Here is a 23557-nt window from a genome sequence, read left to right on the forward strand (position 1 = left end):
ACTGAGGGCATGCATGCTTTTCATAGCTGATACAGCAGGAGCTACTGCTCAAACACAGGCCATCATGCAAGTCAGAAGCTGAGCTTTGCGAATGTGGTAGCAAGGAACATGTGGCTATGAGCAGATATCCCTGCAGAAACAATACTCAGAAGTACGTGGAGAACAGGAAGGAAAAGTAGAAAAAAACCCAAACTATGAACAGAAGAAAGAATTAGGGAATAAAACAAAGAACAGGAATATTTTAGGAAGAACACTGCTTTGGAAAAAGCTTGAAGATAGTAGAAAAGACATTTCTCCTCCTTGTTTCTTTCTTACAATATTCAGGTTCTAGTAGAAAAGAAACCAAGACTCGGTCTCAATTTTTGCTCATAAAGGAAAACAAAATCACCGCAAGTTTCTCCAAGTTAGAATCAAAAGGAGTAATAGTATGTTCAGTAAATAACAGCAGATATGAGATAAACAATGATGACCCAAGATAGCCCTTCATACACAATGGATCTTGTTAATAGTAAGTAAATGTGAACTTCCCTTTTACCTTACACATCAAGGATGAAGTCTTTATTTTCATATTGGTGTCAAAACGTCCATAATATGGTAATAAGGAAAAAAAAATGCTCTTTTAAAATTTTCTTCCATTTTCTCCTAACGCTATGCATTTTGAGCAAAATTTAACAAATGTTAAGACTTGTAATGAAAACCCACTCAGATGTTAAACCATGGCATAAAAGTGCCCAAGAAGAGACTCCCTTTAAAAGGACCTTCTTTGTCAATGCAGACACATTGGGCCAAGGCTGAAGTTTATCAGCAGTTTTGGGCTGCAAAATGGTTCTTGTACTTTCTGTTAACTTTTGTAGCTTCTGGATGGAGGCCAAGAATGTGTTAGTCCTTTTTGATTATTTTCTTTTTTGTAGCCTCCCATGTCCTGAGATGCTTCACTATGTTCTGCAAGCCCAGCCTTGATACGCTGTCAATGCAGTGCATACACCAGAGTTTTGAAGAAGGGAGCGTGAGGCATTTGTGTTGTGCCTGCTGTGGCTGGGAGGGGATTGTCTTTGGCTGACAACACATGAATAAAGTTGTAGGTTACAAAAATGTGGAGTGGGTCTAAAAGGGAGCCAGAAATAATTACTTAGTTTTTAAAGGCAGGGATGTAGTCCCAGAGAACTGTGTTCATTGCCAAGTCTTTGAATTATTTCAGCCAAAGAGGAAGTGGGTATTTTTTTCCTCAAGACACGGAAATGATAGAGAAGCACTGCCTACCCAGTTGCTGCTGTTCTGGAAGATCAGTGACTTGGCTGGCAAAATGGAGTCAGGAAGCTGAATGTTATTCTTTGTGCTGATGCTTTAAGGTATTAAGCAACTATTATGTTTCAAAGCATAAAAAGTAGATTATTAAAGTAGATGATTAACTTGCTCCTGTATTTAAATGAGTGATTGATGCCCCAAGAGCTGTGGTCTTGACATTCGTTGTTGGAATGGGAGGCAAACAAGTAGAATTTAATGATTAAAACCAGCATACAGACTAACATGTATTTGCAGAGGAAAATGAACATAAGGATACTAACTGCTTTTCTTTTTCTGTCTGAACATGACTGAGTGATCCGGTTTGCAGCCAAAATGTTCCTCACAACCTGACCATAACAAAGGCTTTGCTGCATGAATGTATCTTGGGGGACAAACAGAAGTGGGCAGATGAGGAGAGGGGGCCTCTGCATTTTCCTATGTGTTTCTGTGTGGCTATTGTGACAATTGGGCAAAATGTCTGCATTCTTTTCCTTATGAGCTTGATGAATGAGTCAGATTTCCTGTTAATTTTTATAATCAGTGGCTGCCAGGCTTATGTACCATCTTCAGTAACAATAGAATTAAATTAGAGGAAGCTGTAAAGAGACTGCTAGAAAACCAACAAGGAGTACAATAATAGAATAATGCCCAAGCCAGCGTCAGGTGCACAGTTTCAGAAGAATTAAAATAAAAACAGCTGGCAGTGTATTGACTAAAACACTTCACCTTTCTAGAGGCAAGACTGCAGAATAGAAACTTTTATGGGATTTCAAGAGCTGCCCAAGCGTGCCAGTAAAAAAGCTAACTAGCTGGTATGACCTGTAAAAAGAGAGATAGTATTGCAAGCCATAAGGTGCGTTTGGGATGATTGGTTGGTTGGTTGGTTGGTTGGGGTTTTGTGCTTTGGTTGTGGTTTTTTACCCCAGAGATGAGGAATGTCAGCCACAGTGTGGCAAGAAAATGTAAGGGAGAAGCCCTGTAGATCTGTTTGTTGGTTTCATGCATTAGTCTTGCATGCTTTGTAACTTTAGGTGAAAGGATAACTAGTAATTTAATCTGGAGCAGCGGATAGCAAGTCCCTCTGTCGTGGTTTAACCCCAGCCAGCAACTAAGCACCAGGCAGCCACTCACTCGCTCCCCCCCGGTGGGATGGGGGAGAGAATCAGAAGAGTAAAAGTGAGGAAATTTGTGGGCTGAGATAAAGACAGTTTAATAGGTAAAGCAAAAGCCACGCATGCAAGCAAAGCAAAACAAGGGATTCATTGAGCACTTCTGTCCTGGTTTCAGCTGGGACAGAGTTAACTGTCTTCCTAGTAGCTGGTACAGTGCTATGTTTTGAGTTCAGTATGTGAAGAATGTTGATAACACTGATGTTTTCAGTTGCTGCTGAGTAGTGTTTAGTCTAAAGCCAAGGATTTTTCAGCTTCTCATGCCCAGCCAGTGAGAAAGCTGGAGGGGCACCAAAAGTTGGCACAGGACACAACCAGGGCACCCGACCCAAACTGGCCAACGGTGTATTCCATACCATGGGACGTCACATCTGGTATAGGAACTGGGAAGTGGGGGGGCAGGGAATCGCCGCTCGGGGACTGGCTGGGTGTCGGTCGGCGGGTGGTGAGCAATTGCCCTGCGCATCATTTGTACATTCCAATCCTTTTATTACTACTGTTGTCATTTTATTAGTGTTATCATTATCATTATTAGTTTCTTCTTTTCTGTTCTATTAAACCGTTCTTATCTCAACCCACGAGTTTTACCTCTTTTTCCTGATTTTCTCCCCCATCCCACTGGGTGGCGGGGAAGTGAGTGAGTGGCTGCGTGGTTCTTAGTTGCTGGCTGGGGTTAAACCACAACTTCCAATGGGCAGGCAGGTGTTCAGCCACCTCCAGGAAAGCAGGGCTCCATCACACATAACGGTGACTTGGGAAGAAAAACACCATCACTCCAAACGTACCCCCTTCCTTCTTCTTCCCCCAGCTTTATATGCTGAGCATGACATCATATGGTGTGGAATATCCCTTTGGTCAGTTGTCAGCTGTGTCCCCTCCCAGCTTCTTGTGCCCACCCATCCTCCTTGCTGGTGGGGTGGGGTGAGAGGCAGAAAAGCCCTTGGCTCTGGGTAAGCGCGGCTCAGCAGTAACGAAAACATCCCTGAGTTATCAACACTGTTTCCAGCACAAATCCAGAACACAGCCCCATACTAGCTACTGTGAAGAAAATTAACTCTGTCCCAGCCAAAACCGGCGCACCGTCTGAACCGCTGTGTCAAAGGTTTATGTGGAAATCCCTAGGTGAGTCTGACTGCAAAGTGAAGGGGTGGCTGGCTGGTGACTCTGGGACCTTCAAAGTCAGAGACTTTGAGATCACGTCCCAGGACAGGCACAGATTTATCAAGGATTACAAGGGCTTTTGCTCATCAGCTGTCATTTCATCTGACTTGATGTCCTCCTCCCCGTTGTGGTACAGGCAACTCATCTGCAGATCACTGCTCTGCAACCCCTCCAGCTTCCCTCCTGCTCCTCCACAGCTACCAGCCTGCACTGCAGCTTCTGCCACATCCAGTCCCCACGGTTTCTCCCTTCTGCTCCTAAAGCCCATTGCTATGACATGGTGTGTCTTACAGGAAGGGAAAGGGGGACTTAAGGCCCTCTTTTATCATTCATTAGTGTCTACAGTAAGCCTGTGGGAGATGCCCGAGGCCTGACTGCTGTGAAGGTACACTTGGGAAGGCCTTCAGGAGCAAGACTGGAGCAGCTAGCTCAGCAATCATGACAAGCACAGTACTCCCATTTTTATTTCCTCATATCCAAGGGGCTTGGGTGGTGACATCTGGAGCATGTTTGTTTTTAATCTCCTGCTGTAGTTGTTTAGAGGTACCTGTGCTAAGGAATGTCAAGGTTGGGGAAACAGCTGGAGTGCGAAACTGTACAGCTGAAGCATCTTTCCCCCACCCATGACTCTTCCACTGGGGCTGCTTTGCTGCTACAGCCATTTGTTCGAGATCATTCTGCTAACCAGCCACACACAACTAGATAAAAGTGCACAAGGAAGTCAAAACTGTCTCCCTTCTCAGCACTCAGACCCTGCGAATTAATGCATTACCATGAAAGATTGTGAGTGTTACAGCAGTCTGTTCCCTTAGTCTTAGAAGGACTCGTAAGCCCTGCTGTGAAATCTGCTGCTGCTGAGCGTGACTGTGTGCTGAGCACATCATTACGTGGCTTTCTACGTTATCATCCTGTGCCTCCAGAGGCATCTGTCAGACCGAACTGGAGAACGATTTGTATGAGATACGATACTTTGTGTGGGATTGAGGGAGTATGAAAAGCTGGAGTTCTAGTGTTGTAGCATTGGTAATATGTCTAAGCAGAAAAGAAATACCCTGATTTGGAGAGTAAAGCAGGTAGCAAAAAGAAGGAAAAAAAGGAAAGCACAGGCCTAAGACTTAGGAGCTAGGGATCCACTTCTGGTCCTGCTGCTGACCTTGTCAAATGACTTTTTACAGGTGACAGCTTCCAGGAGTATTTCAGTTTTCCCTCTTTTTAATGAGAGGAACTGATATGTGCTATTGTTAGCCCATATGTCATACAAAATAACTGCGGAAGAAAACACATCTGTGTTTGGAAGGCAGTGAAAAAACCCACTGAATTACATTTCTGTCTGCAGCTAGGTGCCCTTGAAGTTTGCATTAAAAGCACACGTGCTGGGAAAAATGGATGTAGCTACTTCATTAATGCGCATTTTTAACATTGTAAAATCTACAAGTTAAGCACTGAAGGGCTGCTAAATCTAACACAAGGGGCTTTAGATCACATTTAAGTTGACTGTGTCATTACTTTAATGACATACAAACATTCTCAAGAAATAGTTTCTTTTCTCAAAACAGGGACTGGAAGACTAATAAGATCCCATCTATATGGTCTTCTTAAGGTAGATGTATGTTTGACTGAGATTACAGCAAGCCTATTTTATTTTTACTTCATATCGCTTGCTTTCTGTTTTGTGTAATTCAGAATATTATTAACATACATAAAGATAATTTGATAGGAGAGCAGTAAACAGTCAGTGGGTAAATTCATAGGTCGTCCAGCCTGCCAGCGAGCATTCACAGATCAAAATGAGCTTTGCAGGTCTGACCTTTTGCCTTTCTAGCTTCTCCTTACATTTAGTTACACTAGTTCCATCCAAAGTCAAAATGAAACTTTGTATGGGAAGAGACTGAGGCCGTCAGCTGGATGCAGTTTGCATTTAGGAAAATCTAGAAGTGTTATCATTGAACTTATTGTTTGGGGCATATGCTCATGGTGAGGATTTTTATTTAATTGAGGCCTTGGTACTACTTCTACCAAAATTGTACCCAAGTGTCTTTATACTTTTATTTTATAGGGAGGAAGAAAAAAAAAAGTTTTCAAATTTAGAAAAAAAGTTATCAAAAAGGCAATTCCTCTCTGTCAAACCATTACTTCAGAAGGACAGCATGTTTGTGAGGAAGATGTCCAGCATGCTGTTTAAAGTAACAATATAAAATATTTTCTTGCTTTTCCTTCAAATCAAGTACAGTTGGCAATGTGTATATCGAATTGTTTGTGGGGAAAAAAAAGGTGTTGCTGTTGCACATGCTACCTGTTTAGCATCACATGGTGCTGGTAATGGATTGGTGTGGAAAGATTTGCTGAGTTTCTGGTGAGGTACTTTGCCAGATACTAGGTTGTGTCATCAAGGAGAGGGTCTCTCTGTATGTGCCATGTACCTAAATGAGTGCACATACCCTATTCTGAGCACCTACATACCCTATCCTAACTGCCACTGCGAGGATAAGGACTGGATGGACATTTGGTTTTACTTGGGATGCTACATCCCAATAGGAAGCTGTATGTCAGGGGGCTAATATAACTCTGGAATGCATAAGCAGAAGAACATCAGACAAGTGCAGAAGGGATAATATGTTATAACCATTGATAAAATAATTGGGTAGATACTTCAATGTTGTAACTATTTATGGTGCCTGAATGGCTTAAAAATTGCAGAGCGTCCTGAAAAGAATAATTTGAGATTTTGAAATTCTTCCTGGTAAAAAGAAACTAAACGAAGTCGGTTACTACAGTTTACCTGACAAGAAGGCAAACTGTGGTCTCGCTAGATGTGGAAGAGGTTTCTGGTAGAAGATAGATCTTCAGTCTAGGGGAAAGGTTGTAAACAGATGCAATGCAAAAAAGGTATCTGTATATTTTTAACAATATGTCCTGTCAGAACAAATTATGCAGGGAACCGATAGGATCTTTAGCACTTGATATTAAATCAAGAGCAAACATCCTTGTAGAAAATATGCCATAGCTTAACAGAAGTTCTAGGATTAATGGAGAAACTAAGAAGTGTAATGCAGAAATTAAGAAGTGCTTACACTGTACACAAAGATGGACTAGGTGATCACGATGGTCTCTTTGGATATTCAATTGTACAAGAGTACATAAAAGTCTGCAAAAATTACCAACTGTGGCTGGTAAGAGAATGCAAAAGTCTCTTGTTGTGCAAGAGTTCTTCGTGATACAGAACATTTCAACTACCACTTCCCTGAAAGAGTTTTGAAATCCTTTTTCTATGTTATCTGCGGAACTGTAAAAATAGAAGAGACCCTCTGTTCCTAAATAAGCTGACATTACAGACTACAGGACATGCAAAAGACAAAAGAACCCTCAGAGCTCTCATAAAATCCATTTCTCGCCCCTGGTAGTGCTGACTGTGTTGTGCTGCCTCTTTTTGACCCAAGATGCTGAACTTTGAATGCCAGGGGCTTCTAGTAGGAAGGAAAACTGACCACAGAGCAAGTTATTTTCCTGACAAGATCATGTTTATTTGCAATAATGTATCATAACTTGTTTGTTTTGTTTTGGTTTGTTTTTAACTTGAGATATAAAGAGCTGGAGATAACCTTCCTGCTTGTTGCTGGGGTTTTGTGTGTGTGTGAGGGTTTTTTTCCATTTGTTGTTAGAGAAATTGCAGTTGCCTCTTGGGACAAGGAGGAGTGCTGTGGCAATGGAGAGACGTTTGATGATGCCAGTCAAATAGTCCCAGGTGATTTAGGTTGCTGCCATCACGCAACTTGCTTTCAGGCTGTGTTAAGTACACCTTTTGTACTCTTTTTCTGCTGGGAGCGGCGCCTCATTGCCCAGGACTGTGGGAAGGTAACGTGGGAGACCTTGTCCTCATGCTAGCGCTGCAGAAACAGTGGACAACGCTAGCGACATTTGAAATGCTAGTATCACAGCTGTCCCTCAGGATGCTGTTTTGCTGTTAGCAGACCAAACTTATGCTGTGTCGCTGCCTAACAGGAGTTCAACATCTGACTGACTTGGCTCTGTGGCCCAGAGTTGTTTAGGCAGGTCTGAATGACTCAGGCAGCAGATTATGGGGGTGTTTGACTATGGCAGAGACTGGTACCCTGAGGCTGCTGACGTGCCTGTCTGCAGAAGATGACACTAGCCCTTTCCCTACTCAGGTGCCCTGGAACCACAGCACTAGCAGTCACTGCGTACTTGCTCACAGCCGTTGATAGTAAGTCCATAAACTGGACCTGGTGTTCCGTGAAAGCTGGCTAGAGATCCCTTTTTCTGCTAGCACAGTTATCTCTGGTGCTGTGAATGCCATTTGCAGCGCTTGCACAGCTGGGGGAACTGTGTTGAAGGGATAGTGATGGTCCAGCTTGCTACTGACACAGCTGCCATGACAGGATTTTGCACTCCAAATCTCTTCTCACAGAGTGAGAGGAGCTGGGTGTGATCAGCCTCTGGAGGGGGTGACTGTCCGGGGGGCCACAGCTCTAAGGGAGGTGTCCTGTCACTGCAGGTGGGGCACTTGCTGCTGGTGCCGGGTGCCAAAAGTGCCTCTCATCTCCTGTACATGGCTGTTAATCTATCATACATGACAACATGTTCTGGTCCCACCAAAGCGTGCTGGGCTCCCCTGTTACGCACAACATCTTGTTTACGGGCAGAGGGGAAACTCACCTTGTGCATAAAGCCAATAATCTGTTGTTAGTATAAATGAAATCTCAGCAGTCTAATCCAAGAATTATTAGTAACTATTACAGAAAGGGAAAAAATATGTTCTTGCAGAAAAATTATTGATAATGGTAACACAGTTAAAACCATTATACACACAACTCTTAGTTTCCACCCCTTTTCCTGATGTTTTGCTCACCCTTCCCCTGCTCCTCTGGCTCCTATGGTTGGTGGTTTGACTCAGGTTGTAGTGAAGAGGGTGTTAAGGAAATTTGTCAGTGTCTGGTGTCCTTTGCTGGAGGAATATGATGTTCATGATGATGACGATTCTGCTTCCTCATTCGAGGATCCACTTTAGGTCCTTTTTATATGCTTGCTAACATGCTTTTAAACCTTGCTTTTTCTCCCTGGCCTGCAAATCCATGTTACATCTGAATGAGCTGTATCGTGTGCCTTTTATGTATGTTAGGTACTATTTGTTTGTTCTCTTTGTTGCCCTACACCCAGTTTTGTCCAGATCTGCATTTCTTTAACTGGCTGTTGGCAAATTGTTTGTACCTCTGGGGTGTCCAGTGCCAGGCCTGTGCCTGGTCTCCAATAATCCCATGGCTGTACTCCTTGACACTGCATCCTGTGTCTCCACTTCTCAAGGCCTCTGTTACCATACAAAGCCGGTATTTCTCTACACCACACATTATGTTAGATTTGTAAAACCACAGCGGTACCAGAGAAAGATAAATAAAAATTAAAAATATCAGCTATAGACAGATGGTGACTTAGAAAATCTAGAAAAATGCCCTCTTACTAGCAATGGCAATTCAGGCAACGCAGGCTACATGGTTACACCCTTATCCAAAATTAGGTGGGGGTGACCCTCTAGAGGCCCATGGAGCAGAGGGTTCCTGGGCTGGAGTGGCTGCCTGGTGCTGCGTGGGCTGGGCAAGGAAGCAAAGGGTTGCTTTGCCCGCCTTTTCCAAGGACCCAGGTCTCTGCCCGAGGGTCTGGAGGAGGCAGCTTGCTGCCCAGGCTCCCTGCCAGTACAGCGCAGGCTCCGAGAGGATTGCGGCCTCCAACGTGTGGCTTTCTGCCACACAGACAGGGGAGTTACAGCCTGGCGATGGTGCTAAATAATGTTGATTAGGAAAGATCTGATGCAATGAGGTGCAAAGCACCACAGGTAGCTGCACAGCTTAGGGGTGCTGCTGCTGAAGTGTAGCAGCATTTACAACTGGTTTGTAGCACCTGGGTCATGAAACTTAACCTGCTTTCCAGTGTTGCTACCAAATACAGAACAGGCATAGTCAGTGAGGTGTGATTCAACCCACAGCTGTATAGTTTTTCTTGCATGTAGTGTTTGAATAGTTGATTTGTAAATATGCATGCTTTGAAATTATCTACATCAGTATCTAGAGCTAATGAGTGAAGTCATGAGTTCAGAAGCGTGAACTTTCCCTGTATTCTAACTGCACAAAATAATTCAAATGCTTAGCCAGTTGTAATTTTCTAGTACCTCATTTCACGTGACTATTTCAGATAGTATTTTCTAATATTTAGAAATTGAGAAATAACACTCACTCATGATCTTATTTTCCTGACGCTGACTGCACTCTGCAGTGCACTTGTTTAGCCATACTAACCTACTATATCCGCAACAAAAAGATTTCAAAAGTGATTATTGTAGCCAAACTTGTCTGTGTAGTAATGTATGCACAGTGACTTACAGTCCTGGTGGCATTAAAGATTTTCAGCTAGATTCATGAACTTAGTCAGTTTCTCATTCTGCCTTAAACCACTTCAGTCAGCATTATGTGCTTTAAGTATGCAGTTTAAATAGAAGAGCTGAGCAAGAGTCAGAGGAAATTTGGAAAATACTTGGGCAGGAGCAAGGCCTGGATAACAAACAAGATGTGGCAGCCAGGAGGCAAGATCTTGTTTTGGAGATGGAATCCAGTGCGAGAAATACTCGGAGAGGACATCAGAAACAGTAGTATCTGTGCACACTCCCCTTTCCTTGCGAAACCTCGGCTGGAGTCTTGAGTTTCTCAGCAAAGACAGGGTCAGACCCAGGAGTAGGAACGTTTCACCAGTCTTCAGCCCAGTGGCCTCTGTTCAAGGTCCATTTAAGTCAATTGGTCCAGTGAATCTCTTCGGCATATTACAGCTTGTCTCAAAAATTATCTTCTCAGGTGGTGTTTATCTCTAAGTTGATCAATTTTGAAGCAACAGCTGTAATTATTTATTTGAATAACCCATATCATTATAGAGATAGGGCAGGGAAGAGCCTGGGATCAGATAAACCAGGAGGATGAGGGGTCTGTGAGAGACAAGGAGGAACAGAGAGGTATCTTAATCCACAGCCCACTGAAACCTCCCTGACTCCTCCTGACCTACAAGCCCAGTCCTCCAAAGTTCATACCGGTTCCCATTAGCTTCCCAAAACCTGCCTGACCTCTCCCATCCCTTCCTTTCCTTACGCCAGGTGAGTTCCGACCCCACAGAACTGAAAGTGGAGTTCTGCCCACCCAGGACTAAGAGGGCATGAGCTGGTGCTGGAGTCTGGTCAGAAATTGCTTCGAAAAGCAGGTCTGGCATGAATGGACTGTGGATATGGTGCTCATCACAGCCACGCACAATGGCTTTACTGCTCACTGCACAGTCTTCACCTCAGTTGACTCAAGTGTCTGGTGATGCAAAACTATGTCCAATAGAGAGGGAATGGCATCACAGCCAAAAGACAGGTAATTTCATCTCTGCATACCTCTTCCCCATGTACCTTTATCCTCTGTCTTTTTTCCTCTCCAAGGCTGACCATGCTGTCTTGAAGTTTTTTTCTCTACTTCCAAATGGCAAGAGCATTTCCAATGAGCATTCTGCCTGGATGACCACCTGTCTGAAATAGTTTATCACTCTGGATTAAACATTCAATGTACTTTCATGGAAACACCTCCAAACCAGGATTTCTCTGGTTTTAGAAACTAGTTTCTACTCCACCATTTCTTATTAAAAGTGTCTGCATTTACTAGGATAAAATATAAATCTTTCCCCCCTTCTTCACGATCAGGATCACACCACACATCCTTCCTTAGGAAATCCTAGCACAGCCCCTCACAACAGCACAACTCCTTTTCTGTGGCTTAAGGGCCATTCTGGCACCAGCTATCCATGGTAACAAGCAGTTTGGTCTGCCTATAGAGGGCTTGTTTTTTGAATTAAAAAAAGATGCAACTGATGCTTAAGCATTTCCTGTGACCTACGCTTCTCCTTCTGGCTCTAGGAAATGAAAATACGAATGTACTGGTCACTCTTCTAAAATTGTTCTTCCTCAACCTCACAAACATGATAGCCCTTTGAGAATAAGTATCTTTTTTTGAGAAAGAACAGAAAAATTAACATTAGCAGAATAAGTATGGTTCAATATCAGGAAAATATGCAAATGAAATTGATACAGGCACCCAACACATTTAACATCAGAGTAGCTTCACTAAAAGGCGTAGGCTGCCAAGTTCCTGTGCTCTGGCAACTGTGATTTGTTTCTTATCGTTCCGGCACAAATGTGGCATCTCCAGAAAGCAACCTACCCTTTGTTTAGAACTATAACATGATTCATGCTGAGCAGTGCCCGTTTTCCATCCTCTCTCATGTGAAAGAAGAGGATTTCTGTTCTTGCAGGGACGTTGTTACAAAATCGTTTGAGAGCCAGCTGAAGCATTTGACAAAATTGCCAGCTGTTCGTTACAACTTCTCATCTGGATGTTGCTCCCCACCCAACTGAGCTGCTGGAACAGATCTGACAGGTGTTCCCTACACCACAGAACTGGACATATTAGTGCCAGCTCCAATGGTGGTTTCAGTTAAGTAAGCTGAATTTCTCCAGGACCAGATAGAGGGTGCTCATACAGCCCAGTTTGTTCAGCTTCTCGAATTGGGGATTCCATCTGAGTGAGGCGCAGTCAAACAACTTTCCTTTAAAGTTTCACTTAAAGCCTGGGTGTTGGGATCAGCTTTTGCAATCTTTGACATGAATGGGGAAATTTTGTTTAAAGGCCATCTGGTTCTGGCTCTTCTGTTGATGAGAACAGCCAGAGATTTCATTAACAAATACAAAACCTGAGGGTGTAGAGAACAACTGAGATTTCTGCATTAACTTTGGCCTCTGCCTGGTCCTTCTATTCTACATCCAGGTTTCACATGTCCATGCTCTGAGAAACAGCACAGTAGGGCCACCGTAGCCTGACTGGCCCTGAGTCTGCATCTTCTCTGGTGTCTAATAAGGCTTTTCCTGCAACTGGAATAGTCAGAATGTGTACGTGTGTGTGTGTGTGCGCGTGCCTCTCCCTTTTCTCCAATTTCTGTTGGGTAACAAGGGTGGAGCCTGCACTGAAACTTTCCTTTCAGCAGGAGCTAGAATCTTTCTCTTTCTTCTAGCTCTGGCTTTTTATTTTCATGATATTTGTAAGAATTCAGATGGTATTTAATTGAAATTGTCCAATTCATTTGCAAGTTATTGGAAGGGAGGATGGCCAGTCATGCAGAAGTACACATGGGGGCCACTCATGCATGCACATACATACCCACCCACCCCCTCACCCGAATGGAAATGAGGCTATAAATAATTTTTTATCTGTAAACTGTGTTTGCAGCTATCACAACAATTTCAAGAGAAAAAAATAAACTCACACACACACAAGCGTATGGGCAAAAATACAGCTGTTTTTCTTTGCTGATCCTGAGTGAAGTAGCAAACCCAGAAATCAGCGCTAATACAAAAAAATAAACATCCATTTAACCTTTTTTTGTTGTTGTTTTTGTTCTGCTCATCTGGCATGAATTTAAAAAACAATAATAAATCTTTTGGGGGCTGTGATTGTTTTAACCTGCCAGTAACCCCCTTGAGTTCATCAGAGCAAAAGACAGCGAAAGCCTGTTTATTGTCCAGCAGGCACCTACACATGTTGTAAGCGAAGTTCCATCTGGTCACAACATCGTGGATCATCTGGGTAACAGCCAGGCTTCATTTGCTTCATGTCCTGGACAGCATGGAGGCAGCCGAATAGGAATATTTAAATGACTGACCAACCGCAACCAAGTTTGCTCCTGAGAATTCGTCTAATAATGGCTCCTTGCTATGGAGCAGTAGTGGCTCTGCGAGTTGTTTTCTTTTTTAAGTGACTCAAGCTGGGCTCCGTGGAATGATTTAGCCTTTTTATTAGGTGCTGACAGTTTACTGGAGACACGGTCTGGCTCTTACCTTGGGAGATCTGGGGGTGGATGTTGACCATGCCTGCAATTCTTCCTGAAACATGTTTGCAAGAAAAACTTGAAGAACCCTGGACTGGATAGCACAGCTGTTATTCTCAGCCCGACAGGGTGCTTGTACGGGGTGTATTTCACAGTTACGTGGACTGCACGTAAAGCACTACTGTTTCAGAATTTTCCGGGCATTTGAAATCATTCCCACCCGTTTTGCATGAGGGCAAAAGCCAGAGAAAGCGGATGTACCCCTTCGTTCTCCTTAAGCCATGACCTGAGCACCCCGGAGAGATTTTTGGCGGCTGCCACTGCTGTTGTGATGGCAGCGGTGGGTGGGCAGGGACCCCCAGGGAAGCACTGCCCCGGCTGCCAGAGCTTCCCCAGCTCCCCAGGCTGGGCCGGAGCAGCTCACTGCTGGCAGTGCTGCCTGCAGTCCCAGTGGGTTGTGCTGCTGCTAGATGTGTGTTCCCCTTAGAAAACTCTGTCCCGCAGAGCTAGAGGTGGGTGCTGGGCTATGAAATGGTGGCACGCAGCTGCCTTACACAAAGACGTGCGGTTTCAGTAACAAATGTTGACAGAGCCAGTGCTTGCTAGGTGAGTAATACCCTTCTCCCGGGGCTAGGAGGATATGCAAATCCCGACATGCTGCATGAACGGTAATAAGTGCTTCCAAAAATTCAGCCTGCCTCTAATTACTTTATTGGTGGTGCCCAAAGAAGCCTTTTTAAGCACAGCAAATCTTTTGTAGGTGGCTCACTGCTTGTTTAAGGTGATGAACTTATACAATATGGAGAAGTACCTGAATTTACCTTCAGGGGTGATAGTGAGAAGTATTTCTTTCTGCTTTAAGGTGTGGGCATCTTCTATAAAGATGTCATGCAGGTAAGATCCCGGAGTAAAAATTTTCCAGGAAAAATGGCTGAGATACCACAGTAACATCTGCAGGGATGGTGCATGGGCTGCTCCTTTCAGAAAATCCCCGGAAGAAAGTATCCGGGTGAATGACAGGAGTAAGTTCTCACACGATTTGCAGTTAGTTGCTGCAGAGGCCATAGAGTATTTGGGGGATTTCACTCATCCCGCAGCTGGGCATACCCGTGCTTACCTCCTCCCGTGGCCTGTCCTGGTGCGGCCAGGAGGGCAAGAGAGAAAGGCGTGCTCAGAAGTTCACGAGGCTAGGTTTGAGACCTCTTCGCGTCTGTGTCTGCATGTGTCTATGTACCCCTCCTGTATGTAAAGGTTCTGGGGCAGGCGTGCAGGTGAACATCTTTCTTCAGCGCAGTCAGGTCAGTCAAGGCGGCCTCGTTACTCGCCGGATGAAGTTGTGCCCCAGCCCGAGGAGGCGGGGGCTGCCGAGGTTTCGGTCGGTCTCGACGAACCGCCCCGAAGCCACGCTTTCCTTCCGGGCCGCGGCAATAGCTGCACAAATCCGCTTGGAGTCACTGTAGGACAGCGGCCGGCCGGGCGGCGGGGCCGGGGCCGGGGCCGGGGCCGGGGGCGGGAGGGAGGGAGCGAGCGGCGGGGGCTGCCCGGCGGGGGCTGCCCGGCCCCGGGCTCCGTCCCCGGCGTCGCGCACCGTGGCTTTGGCGCGCCGCCGGCCTGACGGCCCGGGGCTGCCTCGTCCCGGTGACGGGTGGGTCGCCGACCCTCCTTTCCGCATTTTCGTGAGGCGACGCGCTCGAGGTGCGCGAAACGCGGTGAGGAGCGCGGATACGAACACCGGGCGTTTTGCCGGGTGTTTGAGCCGCGTCTCTAGGCGCTCGCTGCAAAGCGGCGTCCAAGCGAGGTGCTTGTTTGCGGGAAAACCCGGAAAATTGTTTCCCAGCGGCTTGTGCGCTTCGGCGCGTGCGGGTGTGAGGTGCGCGGCCCCGCTGAGGGGAGGGGGTCGCTCCCACGCCCACGCGTGCCTGTAGGCATGTGCTTCCGCAGGGCTGGGAGCTTTGGGAGAACGGGCAAGGCGGCTGGGAAGAAAGCAATTCTCCCGGTGGCAAATGAAGGTTGCAAAAGTGGACGGAGACCGGCAGAGCACGGCCGTTGAGAAAAGTATTGGCCTCAGGTCGTTAAGCTATAAACAGCGAACGGTGTATTTTATTTGAAGAATTTTATTTTAAAACTTCCGTCTCTTTTTCCACTACTGTTACACAGAAAGCCTCACGAATGCTGCAATGGCGAAGAGAGATTAAAACACGAAGCATCTTATACACAAGCCTCAATTGATACGAAGTATTTTTAGCACGCTATTTAACAAGTTGACGTGCTATATAACAAGCCAACGTTAAACTAAGTAATTTACAACGGTACAGTTGGCAGAGAGGTAGAAAAGCATTCTAGCTGTAAGCAACGGTATTAAAAGTCTATTAAATTATCACCTCACAGTTTCAGTGACTGGTAATGGCTTGAACGGACATGAATCCGTTTCAATTCTGTAAAGAAATCTCGTGTGTCTTTCAGAGACGGGATGATTTTCCCCGGGCAGGAACAGCATAGTCATGTCTGTGGCAAAATATTCTGCTATCCCCTGTCCCTTCTCTACATTATCATTTACAATCCATATCTTTAGACTAAGCCAAAGTATCGAATGAGATGTTTACGGTACCACCGCTGCCCTAGTTGCTACGTCTCTTTTTGTCTCGAGCATTCTTATTTCAAGGGTGATGTATTTGCTTCCGAACAATATCCTAAGCCACCAGACAAATGCATATTGAGTTTGTTTAGCAAAGGATCAAACCAGAATGCAGAACTGATGCTGAGCAGGCTGTGATCACAGCCTGCAATTCTTTGGGCGATTCCAGAGAGGCTGTGGCAATTGGTATTTAATAGCATTTGTTGGAAGGGTAAACATGGTGTAAAATGCTGAATAGGAAGGAAGCTACTGCCATTAGCCTATTAATGGCAAAGCATATTTTGAAACTAACTTGAAAAATACACATCGGCCCTTGTCATTGTAAGTAGACAATATATTGTAATTCTGCATAAGACTGATGGAAGTATAAAATAATAATAGAAAAAAAAATAACTTACCAAACCCCCAAATACTTTTAAACAATAATAATTACATAATTATATCCTCGCATATATTTACTTTTCAGATTAACATTTTTTTATGTTTAGGAGTGATTCATTTATTTGAAACTGTTTTCAACACTGAAGTTTTAATGATTTTCATAACACTGATCTTGTCAGCAGAATATGCTGAAAGAAACCAGAGGATTCTATCTTGAATATTTATATAAATGTGCTTACTTACCACAGAATAGGACACCGGTATTTTGCAGTGCTCCAGGTGTAAAACAGCCTGCGGTGCTGTGCAGGAGGACATCAAAATGGAGACTTCCACAGCTTCTGGAGGAATCTGGAAACCTTTCCCACATAACTGTTCAGGAAAAACGCCATGTTTTGCTCCTGCCTGGGAAGGATCTCAATCCAGCTCCCATAGACCTGAGTTTTAAGAATGCGAATGGCAATATTTAATTATATCAGTTTTTTTCTTTAGCTACTTACTTGACCTGAATTATGCTTTCCATCTGAAGCCTAATTTGTCTCTGCTGAATGGCATAATTTCCACTATCTGTATAATTAAAAATTAACAAATGCACACTTAGAGTTTCCACTGTGGCAAATGACATAGTGGTTTGGTTTAATTTGGTTTATTTACCTTCATTCTGTCTGCTCAATCCGGCCCCAGTTTACATGCTCTCTTTCTACAGCAAACCCTCTTCTGATGTATTACATATATGGAGGTGGTATATAGTATTTGTGACTTGCTTTAGACTTTTGTGGATTTCATAAAGACCCTGAATGCAGAGTAGTTGAAGAATCTCAATATTCCCAAGAAATACAGGTCCAAGGGAATGGGAACATTTCCAATTTGAGCATTTTTACAATGAAGATAAACCCTTCAATAAACTTCCATAAACATGCAGTCACTTTTCTGAGAAGTGCTGTTGCAGAAACTATATTAACTGTAATTTAGGATTGTTTATACTATAAATGTGGTCATTTGGCTCTTTTTAGCAAGTGGTGACAGCTTAAAATTATCCAAATGAACTGTATCACAGCATTTTTAAAGGCAGTTGTTGCACTAATCTTTTTACTTGCTAGATAGAAAGTACTCGATGTTCAATAAAACACAACTTTAAGGAATTAATTAATTGATGAGTACTGTAAATACGTAAAAACTTCTCTTTAACATCACCAGAAGCACTCACTGACCTGGAAGGCAAAGAGCTAGGTCAGGTAATCTTTACTGTATGCTGCCGATAACTATTGCACCACGAAGGAGTCTTCAGCTCAAAGCCTGGAGTCTAGTAGCTGGCAATGAAAGCGCTCCAAATCCCAGGTAATTATGTTTTGCTCTTGTTTCTATGATATTTCCTGGGTTAAATCACTGACATTAATCTGACCTGAAAATTACTACTAGATTTTAGGGGGCATTTGAGCTGTTAATAATTTAATAAAGGGCAACCAATCCCTCATGTTACACTCCCTAGCAGAAACTTTCATTAGCTTTTAAAGCGAAATATGCAACAGCTGCCCAGGACATTCCCCCGGGGCACCTCTGGGGTGATCACTGAGCTGCTCTGCAGCAATGGGGCTGCTCCCTCCTCTTCGCAAGGAGAAGAGCACCTCAGGTGACCCCTCCCTGGAAGCAGAAGGAGGATTAATTAATTAAGAATTGGGAAGTGTCCCAAAAAAAGGGTGAGGACGCTGCTTTTGGCTTTTCATGGCCATATGAGAATGGAGGAGACTGAAACACAGCCCAGGGAGCCCCAGGAGAGGGCAGGTCTGTGGGTGCTGGTGGACATGTGCCACTGGCTCCCAGCCAGTTCTCCGTGCCCACTTTTGGCCTGCTCCGCATTGCCATGGAGAGAGGACACCTGAGGCTGGAGTGGGGTGCAGGGACCAGTGGCCATCCAATGTGGCCTCTCGACAGGGACCCCCCAGCCCAGAGCACTTTTGGGGGACTTGGAGGAGCAAGCATGTCTTGAATTTGGCAGAGGATGGATGTGTCCTGAGGAGGCCAACATTGTCGCGGCATTGCTAGAACATGGGCTCTGGCTATTGCTTCGTGGTGTATGACACGTGAAGCAGGAATTACATTGCTCCCCTCTACACAGCTTTGTAAAATGTTGTGGATAGTTCTGTTTGATATAATCTACTAAAGAAATCAAACACATTCCTATTTCCTAAAATATTAGCTAAATCTACACCCCGTCTCCTCATAGTTCATGCTGCAGGTTAACAATAGAATGTGACCTGATTCAGCTCTCCTAGTGATTCATGCAGATGTGTAGATGTGGCACTTAAGGACATGGTTTAGTGGTGGACTTGGCAGTGTTAGGTCTACGGTTGGACTCGATGATCCTAAAGATCTTGTCCAACCTAAATGATTCTATGATTGTATGATTTGCCTGTGAAATCTCATGGTGCTTCCCCATGTTGAGCTGCTCAGAAAGGACAGGCTGAGCTTTAGAACAGTGGAATGAAAGCTGCCTGAGCCCATTGAGACACAGGGCAAACCCCCATTTTGCTAGGGAATGTGTCCTTGTGCCTTAGCCCCTCAGTGTTGTTATTATTATACTTGCATTGGACCAAGAGTCCAGTTTTACACCACCTAGCAGCAGGGCTGCACTTTGCCAAAGGCCCTTCAGAAAGCAGACTGGCCTGCCGAGAAAGACAGATACCTCTTCCTGAGACTTCAGTAAGGTAAAGACTCAGTCTAAGGATGTAACCCTGCACCCAATGGAACCAGGGACAAAAATCCCAATTGCCCCAGTAGGACTGGATGCTCACCAAGTGAAGATCTGGAGATTGGTCTCCCAGGGGCTAAGCAACTACTGTAGCCTGTGACTGCAGAGACAACAGCCCTGGCAACAGTGGGAATAGTCACACTTCTGACAGAGTAACATCAGGGAGATTTTGTCCCCCAAAACATGCATTTTGCTTTGATTGCCTTAACTTTTAAAATATTTCCTCACCTATTTGGGGGGGTCTTGTGGGAAAAAAAATGAAAGAAAATGAGAAAAAATGAGAAAATTGAAAATTACCTCTAACAGACAAATTGAGTTTTTTAACTGGTAGGAAAGTATTTACAGTTTTCAGATGAAAACTAACCTGTTGCATGTCAGGTTTTTTTCATGTCTGCTTTGTTTTCTTTCCAGGTTTTAAATATTAGAGTAGTGATAATGATCTTGATAATCTTATCTGAAAAAGATAACTCCTGCAGAGATTTTCAGTTAAACAAAACCAGCAAAATTTATTTTCTACTCACCTATCTTAAGGAATTGAAGTGACAATATAGATAGTTTATCTTTGGTAGCTCAAATTGTTAAAAGTGCTAAAACCCCTGGACTTGTTATCTCTACATAAAAATAATTTAAGAGATAAAAATGTCATTTATATTGCCATGTGGCAAAACCAAAGCTCATCAGACCAAGGCTCACTCTTGCCAGCTCTAGCATGAGATTGTTTCTTCTACCTTATATACATGTGTGTATTGGCATGTATTACAAATACTAGGCTGCCATACAGATGTGCAAACTCACAGGATGATCATAAAGTCTGTGTCCCTCTTCAGCCTCTGACAGCCTTTCCCGGTGCCCTTCCCCACCCGGCTGCCGCTCACTCGCTCCGCAGTCCTCTTTCCCAGTGCTGCCAGCTCTGTGATGTTAATGCTCCTCTTCAAAACCCTCACTCTGCGACCGTGTGAGCACAGCAAAGCCTCAGCTGACCCATCAAAATGAGATGGGATATTCTTGTCTCCAGAGGTGGTGAAAAGAAGCTGGAAAAGTTGACCCCTAAGTTCTGCCCACCAATAAACCTCCCAGAGTTTTCATGGACTTTAAATGAAGCTCATAATGTTGCTCATTTTTAAGCATTTTGAAACGCCCATTGTGGTTTGCTTTATTATTTTTTTTAAAACAGTTAATGGCCCAGGGTTGTTCTTTATTATTTCTCTAAGACGCTGAGGACTCAAATGTTTGCTAATGAGCTACTCCTGTCTTTGCTTGGGATCAGTCTGACAGCTTTGCTCACATCTGCCTGGTACTATAAACTCTTTCATTGCTTTCTGTTATTCACCAGTGTGAGAGGTGAGGCAGATATTTTGCAGTTCTCCCTGCTTATTCATAAATATCTGACAGGCTAGCCCCTGCCTTTTCACCTGAAGATCCCCAAATTGTCTTATGAAGTCCAAACCATAACTTATCATAGATAGTAATAAATAGAAATCTGTATCATTGGGGGTGGGGGGAGACAAGAAAAACAGTGAAAACACCAGAGAAGGGAGGTTAAAAGCTCTGCAGATAACCTTTTTTGTTAACTCTGTGAGTATGAACACTACAGTAACTTGCTGACCTTGTTTTATACACCTTCCTGTAAGCCTCTGCAGTCAAATCTGGCAGAGACCAACAGCCAAAGCAATTGGTTTCAGCCTGGTCTTTTGAGCAGGCTGGGCAGGGGTGGCTGGCTGGGAGAGCACCCCTGGGAAGTTTTTTTAATTGGACAGTAACTGCATAAAGAGAAAGGACATTCCCAAAAGTGCCAACAAATTGTAGCACCACTAAACAGTGATAAAACTGACTTTAGCAGTACTGATGTTGAATGGCACTGAAGGCACGGAAAGAGAGTTTTCAGTATCTGACCCTTGCCTATTGATCTGAAGAGGCAGAGGAAAGAGGAGAGGGGACCATTAGGATGGGCATTTATCCTGAAGGGAAAGGAAAATCCTCGGCTTCCTGTCAAAAGCCCCAGAAAGCTTGGGTATTTCGCTTAATGCCATTTCATACATTCTTGCTGCAGGGTAGGCTGAGTACTATTCCCATTTCATTGCCTGGGATAGGAGTTGATAAGTGCCAAGTCCCACAGATGCTGTGCACCGAGTGAGTCCTCACACTGAGCTGGGAACAGATCCCATGGCCGGGGGATGACATCGCCAGGGGCCGGGAGAAAGCTGGGGCAGGCTGAGTCATTCCCTGTCTCCTCATCCTCGGGGGTTGTGTCTCCTGCTCGGGTTCCTTTCAGCTTTATTCATGAGCAGATCACTGAGGGAAGGGGACAGGGAAAGTTATTTGCATTCCAACATTACATTTAAAAGCTATAAATTACTGGCAACTATAAACAATCTCCCTGCTGACGGCACCGCTCATAAAAATCTGGGTTTGCGTATGTGTTGCATTCGCATGTGTGTGCGCATATTCAGCCTCGTGGGATTTTTCTCCTGGTTATGACAACAGTATTAATTATTCTGGGCTCTGAATGCAATGCCTGACTCAATGAAGATTTTTGCTGCTTTTTCTGGTTTGACATAGGTTTAGCTGAAAAGTAGAGTCATTCTCACTGCTTTGAGTTAAGTTTTGGCTTTAAACTGGGAGAAAAGGTTGTGGAGGGCTTGGCTAAAAGCTAGACAAATGGCAAAAATGCTGTTGAACCAATGATATTTACTGTAGCCAGCAGGTTGTACACTCCAAATTACTTCTGAAGAGGAAAAAGCATTAGGCAGAGGGAAAAAGGAGGAGGAGGGCAAAACCACAATGTTTGCTACGGGTCCACAATCTGACTACTGAGTGCTTGGGAGCGGGGTTTGCAAATGAAGGGAAAAATGCTCCATTTCTGTCACTGCTCTGCCCTAGCCTAAAGATGTGAATGTGAGAGTAAACTGAGAGTGGTGATCACGAGAGGTATCTCTGCTCTGCAAAAATCTGTCAGGTACGTGTGAGGGGGTCACAGCAATGCAGTGATCTTTTAGCTTGGTGGGTTTCTGGGATCTAGTGTGCTGTTCAAAGCTTGCTCAGGTCCTCAGTCTGATGCATAATGGGAAGAATGAAATTCTGCTGGAAAAAATCAGTCTGAGTGTTTCATATGTATTTTATACATATTCTCTTAGGCGAACATACGATAATGAACTGTCAGATCTTTCCCTCATGGGATTTAATTCCTGACATTGTTTCATCTTGTAGATACATGTAATGTCCCCAGGACGGCAGAGTCCTCAGTCCTTGCGCTTGGGAGGTTTGAAGGCTTTGACTGTCACACTCTGTTTCTGCAGCAAGCAAAATAAATAAATAAATAAATAAAAAGATATAAATCTATTGCTGTTGCAACATACTGAGCGTCATCTGTGTACTTCCAGAGTGGGCTGCATATGCTGGGGTGGCCTGACTGATGACCAGGGAAGGAAAAGTGTTGCAGCCCACCATTTCATAATTGGATAGGGAAAGCCAAGAGTGCTGGGAGTGTGCTGGAGGCATTCATGGCAAGAACCACAGTCTAGAATAGAGTTTTGTGTCTCAGGAATAGCTATGGTCTAGGATGTTTTTTCCTGCGGTTTTAGCTAAGTGTGGTTAAAACTGTCTCTAGAAAAACCACACATAAAACCCCTCAGGCCAAGGTCACGGGATAAGGACAGAATTCTGCTATGAATAACACAATCTCCAAGCAGAGTTAGTATTTTCAGCCTTCAAATAAGAAGACCCTTTCTGTCTCCAGCTGACATTAGGTACAGTGTCATGACTCCTCTGCTTCAGTGGCACGTCCCACTGAAGTGGCACGTCCCATGGTTAGACCGAGAATGCATGGCAGGTCCTAGCACTCATCTCCCAGCTAACAGGCAAGTTGCCAGTGAAAAGCCACCTGGGAGTTAGTGCCAATGCTGGACTGAGAATGAGTGTCCCCATCGCACCTTTGGAGCACCTCAGAGAGAAGAAGGGCCCAAGCACAGAGATGGGAAAAATGAGAAGGTGGGGAGAAAGGGTGATGGAGATGGGGAGAGCACGTACTGCCAGCAACGTACCAGATAAAAGGGTTTCCTTTGCAGAGGTCACTCTAAATGCAGGGTATCACCCTTCCCCTGTGTCCTGGTCTCCTCTAAGGAGACGATGGGCAGGAATTGCATGTGTTGTCTCACAGGCTATTTGGAGATGTGTTTTTTTCCCTGGATCTTGCTCTCGTGGCCCACTAGCAACATTTGTCGGGTCATTTTCCACGCTTGCATTGGGCAACTAAACCTAGCACGGGAGGCATGGTGA

Source organism: Accipiter gentilis, chromosome 5 (genome assembly GCF_929443795.1).
Source record: "Accipiter gentilis chromosome 5, bAccGen1.1, whole genome shotgun sequence".
Classification (NCBI taxonomy): Eukaryota; Metazoa; Chordata; class Aves; order Accipitriformes; family Accipitridae; genus Astur; species Astur gentilis.